This window comes from Arachis hypogaea, chromosome 19, assembly GCF_003086295.3.
Source record: "Arachis hypogaea cultivar Tifrunner chromosome 19, arahy.Tifrunner.gnm2.J5K5, whole genome shotgun sequence".
NCBI classification, from domain to species: Eukaryota; Viridiplantae; Streptophyta; class Magnoliopsida; order Fabales; family Fabaceae; genus Arachis; species Arachis hypogaea.
In genome coordinates, this window is record NC_092054.1 from 12,314,430 (window position 1) to 12,329,068 (window position 14,639).

At 32.3% G+C, this 14,639-nt stretch overlaps 1 pseudogene; it reads right to left on the bottom strand.

The window, feature by feature from the left end:
* Window positions 1-1,534: 1,534 nt before the first annotated feature.
* LOC112777913 (NADP-dependent alkenal double bond reductase P2-like) lies at window positions 1,535-8,872 on the bottom strand (annotated as a pseudogene).
* Between the last annotated feature and the right edge of the window lie 5,767 nt (window positions 8,873-14,639).

Below are 14,639 nucleotides of genomic sequence, written 5' to 3' on the forward strand. Positions count from 1 at the left end.
TCAATTCCGCTTCTATAAAAATTAATAATTATAGAAAATGGAATCCTGCAAAAAATGGAGATGAGAGCAATATTTTCCCCACAACAAAAAATAGAGACAAAAATGAAGAGTAAATCTGGAGATAAGGATGGGGAGCAGAGAGGCATCTCCCGTCCCCGTCTTACTCCGTTGACATCTCTAGTACAAATCTGTCGCCTAAATAATAAAATAATATTTTTTATTATTTTAAATTTATAATTTTTATTATTTATAAAAAAATTAGAGAATTAATTTTTTGTTAGTTAACTTAATTAATTTTAGTATTTAATTATAATTTAAAATGTAATGGTAATGACTTAAAGTAATATTATTACTTTTGTTAGAATATATTAAAATTAATTAATATTTATTAAAATTATTTAATATATTTATATATTTATTATAAGAGATTGTATTTTTATTATAGTTAATATTTTTTTTTGTATATTATATCATTTTATATAACTCGAATATATATAAAAAGAAATTTCTGCTCTTCCTTCTTAAATTTTAAAGGAGATTGATCCAAAAATTTAAGTTGCTTAGTTTAAATTTTTATTTTTTAAAACAATAAAAAAATATCACGTGTATCTTCTAAATTAGTGTTACATTTCTTTGTAGTATCAAGTTGATATTATAAACGTTCAAGGGTGTATTTTTTTTTTTTGTTTGAAATAGATAAAAATAGAAATTAAATTGATTTGTAATGAATTTGCTTTAACATTTGTCTGAAATATTTTTATTTTTAAAATTTGGTTACACTTAAAATAATTTGATGTTTAAAAAAGTATTAATAAAAAAAAAGTTTGAAAAGGAGAAGAGACTAGGTGGTAGAAAGTCAACTATAAATGATAACGGTGCCACGGTGGCACAAAAGTCCGGCTATGGTGGTTATTGGCAGCCATAGAAAATTGTGGTAATAAAAAATAAAATTGTAAAATTAAATTAAATTATTACTTTTTGAATTAAATCAATTCATATTTTACATAATTAATTCCAAACATAATGTACTTCTAGTTCAATTTATTTCAAGTTAAATCATTTTTAAAAATATTTTAGACTAAAGGAATTATTTTAAAGGATTATTTTCAAGTTTAGTCTTTGCTTTTTCTTTTGTTTTCTTTTCCTTGTTTTACCTCAAAGAAGCACAGTAATTAAAACAACATGCTCATTCAATAACAGTAATATGAAAAAACATACATATTTTGCTTCTCATCTTTCACAAAACTACATGTAAGAAACTTTTACCTACTGATTGCTTTATTTATCAAAAAGATTTTTTGATTTTGTCGCCAAACATTAGAATTTGGCCCTAATAACTTATGTAAAAATTCAGGTACAGTTATCTTTAGATGAAGTTAATATTTAAAATTTATTAAATAATTTGACAAATTTAATTAAATGACTATCTAATAATTTTTAATTGTCAACTACGTAAAAGTCTTCATTACCACCAACTTTACTCTATCATAAAATGTGGCAGAATTTAGAATGACATTATAGATGTCTCAGACATTCATTCACGAGCAAGAACAAGAACTTGTTTGCCAACATTGCGACCATTGAAAAGGCCAAACAAAGCAGCAAGGCCGTTTTCAAGGCCCTCAGCTATGTCTTCCACATACACAATCTTCTCTTCTTTGATTTTCCGCACCACATACTCCAAGAAATTGGCATACCTCGGATAGTAATCGGGGACAGCAGAACCTTGCATATGAATCCGCTTAGTTATGAGATTTGCTACATGTTCAGGTTGATCACAATTGTACTGCGAGATCAATCAGCATACCACTATTCGGCCATGGATTCTCATATTTAACAGCACGACATCAAGTGTCTTCCCTCCAACATTCTCAAAGTAAATGTCAATGCCTTAGGGGAAGTATCTGATTTGTAAAATGGTGAGAGTCGATATTATTCACTAGTGTGTAGTTGTTAAAAGGAAACTAAACTAGTCAACTCTTTCATGGCTGTTCAAATTTTTATCTCAGAAACCTTTTCAATGTAGCATGGAGGTCTGGCTCTTCTTTGTAGTTAAAAGCATTGTCAAATCCAATTTTATTCTTCAATAAATCCACCTTGTTGTGGAAAGATTAGCATCCGGGTGAAGAATAATTAGGTAAAATAACCTGGCGAACAAATCTGAAGGAGTCATTCTAGTATAACTAGAATTAAACTCCAAAATCGTCCCTGAGATTCCAATTGCACCAACTACGTCTCTGAGATTGACAAAAATACACCATATTAGTCTTTGACCCATTTTCCATTAATGACGTGATGACATGGCTTGATAATGTGGCCCGTTAGTGACACGTGTCATTCCATTATTTGGCCACGTGTAATGTATGATGATTTGTTGACCAGTGACACATGGCATACTGATGTGGATGGGTGTGCCACGTGTCACAATGCTATTTGGCCACATGTCTGTTTGTACCACGTGTCGCAACCATATTCGTCTATGTGTCATCCATTATGTCATCATTGTAGATGCACTAAATTAGTGTCTCACTTTGCATTAAGTAATTCATTTTATTCTCTAAAATTGAATGTTCTGCACCAGACTAATTCCTTCACTAGTTTTTTCTCATTTTTTAAAAAATTTAAAATTTTCAATATCTTGGATGCACTAATTTCAATTCTATTTTTTTACATATCGTTTAAATACAAGTGTTTTCATATAAAAACAAGTGTGACTTTAATTTTAACGCTTACCTATCGTAATTACTGTAGTATAGTTATGTTAGAATCCACCCGTTTAAAATGAGTGGATTGATTTCAGGTCTTCCCAATCATATCCTTTACAGCATTGGGGGTTAGAGCAGCTGATACAAAATATGATCACTTGTAAACAATCTTGAAGCATTAACAAACATTGATAAGCGCAACATTTGATTCTTAGACATAAAGAGCGATATGTTCATTTGACTAAGTAGACTTCATGTACTTGATAAAAATGGGTTAATAAAATCCATGTTGGCTAGTTGTTGAATTGGCTGATTTTTATTATTGTCTTAACTAGACTTATCCTTTACCATATACGAAGTCATGTATAAGATGAGATGAATAATACCTTGTCTTTACTTTCAGCACTTCCAACAACATAGCAACCGGTTAATTTCACAAATTGGCCAACAAGTTGAGCAACTGCAGAAACAAAACTTATCTCTTTTCTTAGGAAGCCCAACTTCAAAGAAACCAGCATAAGCAGTCATTTCTAGCATACCTGCATTCATAAGAATAACAGGTCAAGCAAGAAAAAAGGCAAAACAATCTTTGGGAAGATTAACAGATACACGGTATGTAACAGATATATCAAAGCAGTAAGTATATATTATACTAACATCAAGTGCTTCATTCTCCAAGAATCAATAAGAACTGGCCGATGAAAATGTTATCATAGTTTTTTTGTGATAGAGAGAAGTTGTAATTCTCAAAGAAAGTTATTCAATTGTTTTCATATTTTATACAAATTTTTAATTTTTTATTTCTATATTTTGCTGTGTCATTTGTCTGGTACCTAACAGTAGTATCAGAGCCAAAGGTTGCTGATTGATCATTTTTTTTTCTTTCGCTGCAAGTTACTACATAAAAAAAATGGCAGCAAAGTATGAAATTCTAAAATTTAGTGGGAGTAATTTTTCCATATAGAAATTGAAGATAAAAGCCATTATGAGAAAAGACAATTGCGTGGCAGCAATTGAAGGTAGACCCACTGAAATTACGGATAAAAAATGGAAGGAGATGGATAACAATGCTGTTGTAAACTTACACTTGGCCTAGCTGATTCAGTTTTATCAAGTGTAGCAGAGAAAAAGACAGCAAAGTAAATTTGGGATGCTCTCACAAATTATATGAAGTCAAGTCACTTCACAATAAGATATTCTTGAAGAGAAGACTTTATACTCTTCGAATGAGTGAGTCCATATCGGCAACGGATCACATCAACAATCTAAATACGCTATTTTCCCAACTTTCATCATTGGAATATACCATAGCGAAAAATGAATGTGCAGAGCTCTTACTTCAAAGTCTACCAGATTCATATGATCAGCTTATCATTAGCTTAACTAATAATATTTTGACTGATTATCTTTTTTTTATGATATGACTGTTGCGGTTCTTGAAGAAGAATCTAGGCACAAGAATAAGAAAGATAGATTAGAGAGCTCAAAACAAGCAGAGGCTTTGTTGATGACAAGAGGGAGATCAACAGAGCGTGGTTCCAGTGAGAGTCAAAGTAGACCAAAGTCACAAAGTAAAAAGCAGGTCAAATGCTACAATTGGAGAAAGAGAGGGCACTTCAAGAAAGATTGTTGGAATAAGAAGAGTATAGAGAAGGTTCCAGAAGGATCAAGTTCTCAAGGATATGTTGCGAACACCTCTGATGATGGAGAAATCGTGTATGGCGAAGCAACAATTGGTTCTAAAGGCAGCAAACAGCTCACTGATGTTTGGATTGTTGATTCAGGAGCAACCTGGCACATTACTCCTCATCGTAATTGGTTTTGTACATGTGAACCTGTCTTGGAAGGATCGGTGTTTATGGGAAACGATCATGCCTTAGAAATTGTTGGAATGGGTACTGTCAAAATAAAAATGTTTGATGGTTCTATTCGTTCACTTCAAGGGGTAAGACACGTAAAACACTTGAAGAAGAATTTGTTGTCGATTGGGAAATTAGATGAAGTTGGTTGTAAGACCCATATTGAAGGTGAGATCTTAAAAGTTGTTAAAGGAGCTCTTGTGGTAATAAAAGCAGAAAAAATTACAGCAAATCTATACATGCTTGTGGGAGATACTTTACAAGAGGCAGAGGCATCAGTTACTTTAGTAAGCCAAGAAGAAATGATGATGACATGGCATCGCAAACTGGGCCACATGTCAGAACGAGGCTTGAAGATTCTTGTGGAGCGTAATCTCATTACCGGGCTCAAATCGGTAAAGTTACCATTTTGTAAGCACTGTGTTACAAGCAAGCAACATAGATTGACGTTTGGTAGATTAACTGCTCGAAGCAAGCACATATTGGAATTGATTTACTCTGATGTATGGGAGTTACTAGAGATGTCCCTAGGAGGAGCAAAATATCTTGTATTATTTATTGATGATTACTCTAGGAGGCTATGGGTGTACCCGATCAAGAAGAAGTTAGACGTGTTTGCGATGTTCAAAGAGTTCAAAGCACAATTAGAACTTGAATCTGGAAAGAAGATCAAGTGTTTAAGGACAGATAATGGAGGAGAATATGTCGATGGTGATTTTCTAACATTTTGCAAGCAAGCAGCTATTCAACGATAATTCACAGTTGCATATACGCCTTAGCAAAATGGTATAGCAGAGCGAATGAATAGGACTCTCCTAGAAAAAGCATGAGCTATGTTGCAAACTGCAGGTTTAGCCAAGTTTTTTTTGGGCAGAAGCTGTTAAAATCGCTTGTTATGTGATAAATCGGTCACCATCAACTGCAATTAGGTTGAAGACACCAATGAAAATGTAGCAAGGTAAGCCACCTAATTATTCTTCTTTACATATATTTGGTTGTCCTGTGTACGTGATGTACAATTCCCAGGAAAGAACAAAACTGGACCCAAAGTCTAAAAAATGTATATTCTTGGGTTATGCTGACGGAGTTAAGGGATATCGCCTGTGGAATCCCACTACCCGCAAGGTAGTTATCAGTAGAGATGTGATATTTTCAGAAGATGAATTACAAAAAGAACAAGAAAATGACAGTACTATTAAAGAGATAACCACTGTTCAAATAGATGAAAAATCCAGAGAAGGGGATCTTTTTGAAGCAGAACCACAGCACGAAGAACAAGAACAGAGGCCAATGACATAGAAGTTTGTCGATCCACTCGACAAAGAAGAACACCATCATGGTACTCAAATTATGTTTTGACAAACCATGATGCATATTGTCTTTTGACAGAAGATAGAGAGCCAACAACTTTTATGGAGGCTATGAGCAATCCAAACGCTTCTATGTTGATGACAGCAATGCAAAAAGAAATTGAGGCATTATATAGGAACCATACTTGGAAACTTGTTGAACTTCCAGCAGGTCAGAAATCCATTGGTAACAAATGGGTTTACAAGATCAAATGAGATAGTAATGATCAGGTGGAACGATATCGTGCAAGATTGGTTGTCAAGGGATATGCTCAGAAAGAAGGTGTTGACTTCAATGAAATATTTTCTCCAGTAGTGAGATTAACTACTATTAGAGTTGTTTTGGCTATGTGTGCTATATTTGATTTACATCTAGAGCAATTAGATGTAAAGACTACTTTTCTTCATGGAACACTTGAAGAAGAGATATATATGCTCCAACCAAAAGGTTTTAAAGAACAAGGAAAAAAAAACTTGGTTTGCAGGTTAACTAAATCTCTGTACGGTCTAAAGCAGGCGCCAAGGTGTTGGTACAAGAGATTTAATTCTTTCATTATTAGCCTTGGATGCAACAAACTTAGTTCAGATCATTGTACCTATTACAAGGGGTCTGGTGATAATGATTTCATCATTCTGCTGTTGTATGTGGATGACATATTGGTGGTAGGTCCCAACAAAGATCAAATCCAAGAATTGAAGGCACAGTTGGCTAGGGAGTTTGATATGAAAGGTTTGGGACCAGCAAACAAGATTTTAGGGATGCAAATTCACCGAGACAAAAAAGATAGGAAGATTTGGCTATCGCAAAAGAATTATTTGAAGAAGATCTTGCAACGCTTCAACATGTAAGAATGTAAGCCAATTTCAACCCTACTTCCTATGAATTTTAAATTATCCTCAAGTATGTGCCATAGTAGTGAAGCAGAAAGGATGAAAATGTCTTGAGTACCATATGCATCAGCAGTGGAAAGCCTTATGTATACCATGATCTGTACAAGACCATATATTGTTGCGGTGGTAAGTCGATTTATGGCAGATCCGGGTAAAGAGCATTGGAATGTTGTTAAGAGGATCTTGAGATACATCAAGGGACCTCGAATGTTGCATTATATTTTGAAGGATCGGAATTCATTGTCAATGGATATGTCGACTCAGACTTTGCAGGTGATCTTGATAAACGAAAATCTACTACAGGTTATGTGTTTACACTTGTAGGAGAAGCTGTGAACTGATTATCTAAATTACAGATTGTTGTAGTTTTATCTACTACAGAAGCTGAATATATGGCAGCTACACAAGCATGCAAGGAAGCTATTTGGATCCAAAGGTTGATATAAGAACTTGGGCACAAACAATAGAAGATTTCTTTGTATTGTGACAGTCAGAGTGTCTTGCACATTGCAAGGAATCCTACCTTTCATTCAAGAACAAAACACATTGGAGTACAATATCACTTTGTTCGGAAAGTAGTAGAAGAAGGAAGTGTTGATATGCAGAAGATTCACACTAAAGATAACCTAGCAGATGCCATGACAAAATCAATCAACACAGAAAAGTTTGAATGGTGTAGATCCTCATACGGCCTATGGAATACATGAGCAACATAAATTTTGAAAATTTATTAAAATTAGCTTTAAGTGGAAGATTGTGAAAATTAGTAAAGCTAATTGTAGAAAATAAATAAATAAATAATAACTAAATAAAATAAAAGGTAATAAACAATCTTAGTTTATAACCTTAGAATTTTAATAGTTGAAAAAGAGAAGAATTATATATCTCTAATTGACGGATGGTTCATATTGAAGAGACTGACATATAAATTGAGTTTTTCTTTAATTCATTTCAATCAAGTCATCCAGATAGAATAACATAATATTTCTTTGAGTAGTGTTCTCCTATATATGTAGAGAGAAGTGTGTTCTCCTTTTATCAAGAGAGAATGCTATTGTAGTCTCCTTGTGATAGAGAGAAGTTGTAATTCTCAAAGAAAGTTATTCAATTGTTTCCATATTTTATATAAATTTCTAATTTTTTATCTCTATATTTTACTGTGTCATTTATTTGATATATAACAAAAAATTGCATACCAAAAATTTCAGTATAGTATGAAAGTGGAACATCCGTGTGCTTGATTTTGAAAAGAGTTTGAGATGACGGGACCAAACTGTACTTTTTCCATTTAACAAAACCCCACACCAAATCACCATTTTTGTAATCCGGGTGTCCAGATTCCAGGATTTTAGCCACCCCAAATCCTGCTAATGGCTGCAATAATACAACAGCTAACAGTTAGAAGTTACATTTATTTATAATTGAAATAGAATCATGAGCAACATAAGAATGCTAAATGAATTGCTTCTTAAATCAAATGGCAAAGCCATGTTTATAAGAATCAGGTCGAACCGACCAGTTTAATTGGGTTAATCTAAAATCGGTCACTAGATTAATTAGGTTCAAATAAAAAATAGATTGACTACGAACTAGTTAAATAAAAAAATCGATAAAAAATTGACTAACTAATCGATCCGATGCAATTTTTTAACGGTTAATTAATTTATAATAATAAAACACAAAAAAAATCTTTTTTAAAGAAATTTATTTTTTATACATAAATATATTATTTTATTAGTAAATTCTACTAAATCTTCTTTAAAATAATATGTAATTTATTTTCTATGACGTATCAATTTTTAATTGGATTATATCTTAATCATGGTAGAATTATTTTATAATTAAGTTATGAATTATATCATCCAATTAAAAGTTGACATGACATAAAAGATAAATTATATATTATTTTATTAAAAATTTGGTAAAATTCACCTATTTATTATATCCGATTCCATTTTCAATTGAATTTCGGATGAATTTTTAAACATTGAACCTCTATGACTCGTTTGATTTTCAGAATTTTAGGCAAAACCAGTCATTGGATGGTTTTGCAGAGTACCAACACCATTAAACCATGAAATTTTTCTTTTCACAAATTGTGGTTGATTTACTCTGCTACTCATTTTTTCTTCTTTTCACAAAATTGTTTTCTATTTTAATTAGATGACAACAATATTGTAATTAGTTATTGATAACACAACATACTTAGTTATCATACTCAGTTATTGACAATTAGTCTCAATTTTCTTCAGATATTATACTCTTAACTTAAAAATACGTGACAAAATACTAGAAAGTACCAAATATACGGCACTTCTAATTTATATTCTCAGTAAGATTTCACAGCTCCTAATAATTTGAAAAATAATCTAGAAATACCACACAATTATCAACTTTATAATCAAATTCTTGAGTTCAGGTTCCTCAATGAGAATGATGTATAGCGTAAACAGCAAGGAAATATATAATTTACAGAGCCAGGGGCATATGGAAGGAATGCCTCAGCGCCTCCTGTGTAACCTTCATAAGGTTTCGCATGAAAGGACCATATATAAGACAAATATATAACTGTAATTTTGTGTGATTCTCTCTTATTTTTTTAACATGGTATCAGTCCATCAGAGCCATGATATATTTCTTAAAGAAGATAGATTGTTTTTTCTGATAAAATTAACGTATTTTCACATTTTTTATGCTATTTTTTTTTATAAATGACTAAGTTTCCATTTTGGTCCCTGAAATTCACGTGATTACTTAATTTGGTCTCCAAAATTTAAAATTATCTATATTAGTCCTCCATATTTAAATTCGGACACCAATATGGTCCTTCGATCCTTTCCGACGATGATTAGGCAAATGGAGTGCTGAGATGGCACCTTTCCTGCCACGCTAGATGATGAGTAAACGACGTCGTTTACCCTTGAAGCCCAAACAAGTTAGAAATGAAGAATAGTGGAAGTAGCGAAGAAGAAGAATACTTTATTTTGGGTTTCCATCGTTCCTTCTCCCTTCATATATAAAGCGACGACATTTCTAACTTGTTTGGGTGCCAAGGGTAAACAATGTCGTTTACTCATCATCCAGCATGGTAGGGAGGGTGCCATCTCAGTATTCCGTTTGTCTAGTCATCGTCGGAAAGAGTCGAGGGACCACATTGGTGTCCGGACTTAAATCTGAAGGACCAATATAGGTAATTTTGAATTTAGGGGACCAAAATGAATAATAGCGTGAATCTTAGGGTCCAAAATGGGGATTTAGTCATCTTTTGTCACTCTTTTGATACTTTTTTTACTTTACCGATTAGCTTATCCTTTCCGTTTTCTGTCTTTTCGAATCTAATGAATCAAACACCATTGTCATCTGCTGCATACATATTCTCATGGAGAAACCAAATATTTTTCGTCAACCTCCAATATTTTTCCATCTCTTCGCAGTTTACCACTTTTCGACAGTTTTTGGGCAATTCGCCATTTTTTCAGCAGTTGTGTCTGCGCTTCCTTACGGCAGTTCCGTGTACATTTTCTTGTGACAGTTCGTCTGCGCTAACTTGTAGTCGTTTCGTCTGTGTTTTCTTTCGACAGTTCCGTCTGCGCTTCCTTGCGGCAGTTTCGTCTGTATCCGTTCTATCAGTTTTCTACCATTTTTTTCTTTATTTCGTTGTTTTAAATAAGTTTCAAACTCAAGTGTGCCACTTAAATTTGAGGAGATGTTAGAATCTATACATACTAGAATTCAAGAGGAAACATCACCGAGGTAGAATTTTCATAGAATTTAAAATTTTCTTAGAAAAAAATTCTCTTCTTTATCTTTTTGTTTTTACAGTCTATTCATAGAATAGATTTATTAGATTTCAAAATCTATAGTCAAAGGGATTAGGTAATTGTAATAGGTATGTACGACAGCAAGAGAGTTATTTCTAACCCACTTTTTCTTTTTTTGATTTTTCTTTTTCGGACAAAATTCAAGCCCAAGAGTCCAACGAAGGAAATAAAGAAATGAGGTTAGGAAGAAGAAGAGGTAAGGAAGACAGAAAAACAGCTATGGCTTATGATTCTTCACCCATCAACAATGGTACGCAGCTCTTTTCTTCTTCTTCTCTTTCGTCTTCTTTCCATTTTGTAATATTTTTAATTTTATTTTTTATTTAAACCTTTTTGGTTTCAGGTCCTTCATCTCCAACAATTCCCCTTCAAGCCCAACTAGCAACACCTTCTTCTCCCTTGGCGATGCTTCTCGCCGCAATCATCGTCGTTGAACTCTTCCATGCCGTCCGCCTTCGATACCCCGCCAGTGCATTGTTCCCGGTTTGCCACAGCCACTGATGCTCCACCTACTCCAATGTGATCAGAGGTTCCTGAAGGATAATTCTCCGATAGAGAAATTTTCGATTCCGACACAAAGTTTCATGAGTTTTGTGAGGAGTTCTATCGGTCTGTGAAGAACAGGAGAGTGGCAAATTCGGAGATTGATGAGGCTGGAAGTTGAAGACCAGGGTATGATGGGTTAATTCTATCATTGATTTCCTTTTATGATCTTTTCCTTTTATTCAAAATCAATATCTCTCGAGCTTTATATGTCTATACAAAAAATTAACAGAAAATAGCTAATAATTTTTTCTGGGTTAACTGCATTTTCTTTTCTCTATCAATTGAATCTAATTTGCTATGGTTATTGTAGCTTGTGTTTTGCTTTTAATTAAATATTAGGAATTATGTTGGATTATTTATCAGAGGTATTACTATATTAGTCATTCTTGCATGGCTTTATATCAAGAATTATGAGGAATCTATTAGTTTTCTTTCAAATGCCTTCTCTGACATCGATATCAATGTATCAATATCTATTATTAGATACTAGAGATAGATTACAGATTAAATACAATTGGATATAAGTTTTGTGTCTTGGAAGTCAATTTTCTTTTCTTTAAGTGAAAGAGCTAAATCAGATCATGGGTTAAAGGTCATTTCATTTATTTAAAAATGCTAATATATCACATGAATTGAGATAAGTATATATAAATAGTGTACTTTCCTCTTGAATGAGAATGAGAATATCATACCCAGTATCTCATCAGCTATGGCTAAGTGAATAGCCTTTGAATTTTTTAGTGGTTGATTGCTGTGAAATTTAGGATGAAGTCATTGTTAGGAGGTTAGGGCAATTAAGGTAGGTAGTTTTTCTCTATAGATACAAGTTCATTTTGATAGAAAGTAACCTGAGAAATTGTGTAGTTGATGTGATTGGTTAGATACACATTTGTTGAATTTTATTATTGTTATGGTCTTTGGTGTGAGAGAAGATTCTGTTCATGTGATTTCAAGCATGTATGCTATTTATTAGGTTATGCAAAGTTGTTTTAGATGCATTAGGAGAATGTCTTCATTCATTCTTATCATATTGTACTTCACTTTTTCTCTCTCAGTTTGACTGAGAAAAGAGTTTCATCCTTCTCTTCTCATTTTTATAGAAATATTAAAGAAGAATGTAATATGATTCTGTCATATTCTCCTATTGTTTTCTTTAATTTCAGCTCCCTCTTTGTAATTTTATTCAATTTCTTGAAATTTCATCATGTTTTGGTGCTTCGGGAGCCATTCATAAATGACTTTGTGATTCCCACAATTTCATTGATTTATTGCTAGAATCATGTAATTTTGATATGAATGTAGTTTATATGTTCAATTTCATTTATGAATAATGTAGTTCCTTCATATCATCATATGTTTTACTATCTATCTGTTCAAAATCAGTTCTTTTATATATCCTATGTTTTTCTTGATAATCGTGGTTGGATTAGGCTTATTGTTATAAGGTTGTTGGTTTTGCACATTGTCATGCTGATATCATTAGTATATATGTATTGTGGTGTTTAGCGTATAAGCTTCTTAATTAATTCAGTTTCTCATTTTATAGTTCATTGGTCAGTTTTGAGTGGTAATTAGATAAATTTGGTGTTCTTTTATTCTTAGTAATTTGGAACTAATAGCTGCGATGGGAGTTGATTTTTGTCAAAGTGCTCATCAAATTATAGTTAATTCAATTTCTCATTTTATACTTCATTGATTAGTTTTGAGTGGTAATTAGACAAATTTAGTGGTTCTTTTTTAGTAATTTAGATCTAATAGTTGTGATGGGAGTTAGTTTTTGTTAAAGTGCTCATCAAATCATAGTATGTATAGATTGTTTCTCAATCAGTTCTAGGGAGGTGAGGTTGTATTTTTATTATTATATGTTTCAAATTGTTAAAAATATAATGTGAATTCCATTCTTCTGAAGTTGTGATGGGATGTTAGTTTGAATGATGTTATTTGTGATCTCATCTCATTCTTTTATACATGATTCTGATGTCAGTCAAAGTTGTTGCTTTCTCATTTTATTTTGTCAGTTTCGAAGTTATGATGGGATGTTGGTTTTTGAATTTTTCTTCAAAAACAAAAAATGGATTGGATGTGTGGTTAGGTGGGGAAAGTGATTCTCTTTCCTGTTTTTCTGAGTACCCTCACATGAAAAATCAGATTTTGGTGGTTTGATGGGAGAAATGACATCATCTTCTATAACAAATAGTACTATCTTCTATTATTCTATCAAAAAAGTTATTTGGTCAATGAGAGTAGGTATTGTTACTTGTGACTAACTCCCCTTTGTCATTTATTGCAAATCAATCGCATTAGCAAGTACTTTTATGGCCTCTCTGGTGATAGATTTTCTTTCAAAAAGGAAAAACCTTCCCTTTCTACAAATCACGTCAGATCTCCTGCTCTTCATTCTTCGGATGGATGATTATCTGCCTTCTGCACATTCGATTGGTAGGTGTTGATTGCTGTCAAATTTTCGATGATGTGATGGTCATTCATACTGTTTTACCTCATAATCAGTGCTCATCCTTCTTTCCAGCGTGGTCCTTAATTTCAAAGTGAGTGTTATATACACAATGATCTTTTATTTTTTTCCCTCCATGGTTCAAATTTTATAATTTAAATCCTGAATTGGTTTCATTTCTCTGTCTATAAATTGGATGCTAAGTTTCACAAGTCTGCTGCATTACTTCCATGCTTTAAGAGTATTCTGAAAAGCGTTTCTACTTATACTGATTTTATTTTCTGAAAGTCAAGGTTATAAGTGTATGCAGTGAGAAAACAAGTTACACTCTTTCATTCTCATTCATTCTCTTCAAATGAACTTATGGGGGTTCTTTGATTTCTTTTTTTTTTGGGTTATATATAACTGAAGTGGTGTCTAAAAAGAAAGTACTACTTTATTCGAAATACCATTATAGTGAATATTAGTTGGTTCTAAATTCCTTTAGCTTGGTTAAAATTTCATAAAATGTCTCAATCTTATGCTACTGCAAGATTATATAGAAAAAATTATTTAACGAGAAAGAGAGGGCAACAAGTTGAAGATAGAAGAGGCCAGTTTTGCTATATTCACTTTTGGATTTTTTTGAAAGAAATTAAAATTTACATCTTTTCATTACAGATGTTTGTTACTATTATAAAATCGGTGTTCAATTAATATCATTGGTTGGATTTCTATGCTTTATTGTTTGATGTTGTTCCTACTTCTAATGTTTCTCTTATTTTAAGTTCAAATATATTTGTATGTGGTATTTATTAACCTACCTATTTAATTTTTTTGATCTTCCCATAGTTTTAATTTTACATTTAAAGTTCTTTTTTTTTTCTTTAGAGGAATCAATTATTTTGCAAGATACTCCAATTATTAATGCCAATTTCATATTATCAGGTATGAGTTTATTGTTTCAAATTTTCTAATTTCTTCGTTAACTTAGAAAGTATAGTTATTATTTACATTATTTTTTTAATTATTTTAAA